Source organism: Rhinoderma darwinii (assembly GCF_050947455.1).
Source record: "Rhinoderma darwinii isolate aRhiDar2 chromosome 5 unlocalized genomic scaffold, aRhiDar2.hap1 SUPER_5_unloc_57, whole genome shotgun sequence".
In the NCBI taxonomy this organism is placed as follows: domain Eukaryota; kingdom Metazoa; phylum Chordata; class Amphibia; order Anura; family Rhinodermatidae; genus Rhinoderma; species Rhinoderma darwinii.
In genome coordinates, this window is record NW_027461817.1 from 51487 (window position 1) to 54672 (window position 3186).

Consider the following 3186-nt stretch of genomic DNA (forward strand, 5'->3'; position numbering starts at 1 on the left):
GGGATACATGTCTTTTGCTCTATTTTGCGCCTTCAGGACCAGACACCGTTTAGCCATTTTTAGCACGTGTTCGTTAAATGGCTATAACTTTTTTATTTGTTCGGCTAACGATGTGATTTTTGCGACGTTTTTTTCCGTAGACAATGCAGGTTTCATTTTTTATCGTTTTTATACACACCTTTTTTGCTATTTTAGAATTTTTATTCATAAAGTTTGAAAATAATAGTAAAAAAATAAGCTTTTTTACATTTCAGCTATTTTTTTTTTGGGTAATAACATAGTTTTACCCTAAAATAGACCTTTTATTTGTGATCGTCATTGTCTACCGTAAATTTTTATATATTACATGTCTATATTAGGGTAATTGGGTCAGCGCTAGTGGTACAACAGTGATTGGCAGGGGGGGAAGTTTTTTTTTGGGGTGGGTATTTTATGTGTGTTTATTATTTACACTTTTTTTGCACTTTATTATTTTTTTATTACTATGGTCTGTCCCCCAAAGGTCAAAGAAGACCTTTGGGGAACTTTATATTTTTTTGTTCTTTCTTTTACACCATGTTTTTCCACTGTAACTGGAGCTGCACAGCAGCCCCAGTTACAGGGGAAATCAGCCCTCTCATAGAGACGATTGTCACTAATAGGGCTGTGCTGGGTCTAGTAAGACCCAGCAGCAGCCTGCCACTAACGGCACCCGGCGATCATGTGACCAGTCACATGATCACCGGGAGGAATAGAGACAGCGCCGCTGCTGCTGTCTCTATTCCTGTACACAGCGCGCATTCAGCGCTGTGTACAAGTGATCAGAGAAGACAGAAGCAGCGAAAGCTGCTTCTATCCTCTCCTCCGGGTTCCCGGCAGTCACTGACAGCCAGAGACCCGACATTCAGCTGCCCGATCGCGCGGGCAGCAAGTTAAAACCCGAGCCGTAGAAAGTCTATGGCTCGGGTTTTAAGGACCCTGACCGCTGGCCGTAAAAATACAGCCAGCGGTCGGGAACCAGTTAATGGCAGAGCGGGGAGATACCTCCCTGCTCTGCCGTAATGTTCAGTGGCGTCCCGCTGTAGCAGCCATAGCGGCTGCTAGCGGAGCCTCCGGCCATGGTGGGGGCCTGTGCCGGCGGGCGACACGGGCCCCCTCATGCCGCGGGCCCCGTAGCAGCCGCTACTGCTGCTACGGCGGTAGTTACGCCACTGATTGTAATATATTTTTTCATTTATCCTGATCATAAGGACACCTGACTTGGAGGTGTAGATTATTTTTTTGGACCAGAAATATAGTATAAAACACAAGTGCCCCTTTTCTCAATTGCGCACTAAAATGTCTTCATTTCGTTTTTTACACCATGGTAGTAATGTAGGGGTAATGGACTGGAAGTCCAATAAATAATGGTAAAAAAACATTGTGTTCTACAAACTAGACACTCTAAAGTCTATTTCTAGCGGCTCAATTTCTGTTTTAACCCTTCACACTTTTTACAGAATTTGTCCAAACTTGGGCCAAAAGAATGTAAATTGCATTTTTTTCTACAAAAGTGTCACTTTTCTTAAGCCATTTCGAAACACCACATGACATATTGGTAAAAGTGACCCCTTTCCACATTCTGCTATTTCTCCCGTGTACGGCGATACCAAATATGTGTGTCTAATCTATTATACGGACCCGTTATAGGGCATATCACAGAAGGAGTCCATTTTGGCTTTTGGAGGCCTTTTTACGGCAGAGCTGATTTTAGGGAACCGCGCTATATTTGCCGTGGTACTGCCGGTCATTTTGACAAGTATAAATGTCCTGCTAATATTCATCTAGGGGTATAGTGAGTATTTTTAATAGGTGGAAAGAAATAAAAAGTAGGTCTTTCCAGAAAATACAGTATTGCTGCATCTTCACAGGGAAACATTATCCATAAAGTAACCCTCCCTTATGGTTCTCCCTACAAAAACAGTGTGAAAGTGAATAATGTGGGACTGTATGATACATTTCAAAGCAGGGATAGTTACAGGGACCAGGATTACAGGGACATGTAGGGCAATAAAATCGCGTGTCCCTTCGTATGCCATTTTTGCTGCACACTCTGCATCGCTTTTGGGGGTATTGTTTTTTTTCAGTAGCCGGCACAGGGTGTACAAAGTGACGTTCCACAAGCCGTCGGACATCTTCTGCCTCATGGCTGTGTCTGGGGTCAGGGGACTCAAATAAAAGGTGTTCAATCATGTTCTCCAGAAATAAAAAAAAGAGTATTTTGCCCATTTGATTTTTGTACAGCACAAAGCCGCTGAATGCTGCCATCTGAATAAGGTGAATGGCCACCTTTTTACACCAGGCGCGGGACTTTCTTTGCACCAGCTATGGCTGTAAAGCCTGGTCAGACAAATCCACTGCCCCCATTTATTATAGTCTGTGATGCAGACCGGCTTCTCTTTATCAGAGGGGGCACCACGTTCCCTCACTGTCACTTTTGTGTCTGTGTGAACAGTGCTTAGCATGAACACATCCTTGCGGTCATTACATTTTATTGCAGGAAGGTTTCCACTGCAAAGACCACTTGATTCCCCCTTCTCAGGCGTTTTCTCACCCGCTCCTGTGGCAGCCCCTTCTGTATTTGCGGATTGTTCCACAAGCTCCTGTGTCAGCGGCATGCGGGTGCTTGTACAAGGGGACGCTGGTATAGAAGTTATCGGTGTATAACTGATAACCCTTATTCAGCAGAGGCTGCAGCAAGTCCCAGACTATTCTGCCACTGCATCCTCGCTCACTGGGACATCCTGGGGGGTGAATATCACGGTCTTTGCCGTCATACATTGTAAAGGCAGACGTGCAGCCTGTACCGCTCTCACAGAGCTCCTAGATATGAACCCCATATTTTGCTCTCTTTGAGGGGATGTACTGGCGGAATGAGAGCCGGCCTGTCTAACTCATCAGCGATTCATCCACCGCTAGGTTTTTTTCGGGGTTGTACATCGGCATAAATGACTCAATTTTTTTTATCAGGGGCCTTATTTTATACAGGCGGTCACGGCCTGGATCACTACGGGGGGCGGGGGGGGGCTGAGGGGCTGGTGATTGTCGTTAAAATGAAGTGAGCGCATTAGCACCTCATATCGGCTTCTGGTCATAACAGCTGGAAAAACAGGGGTGGCATGTGTGGGGCTTGTTGCTCAATTTGACCGGATTGAGGGCTTTTTCACT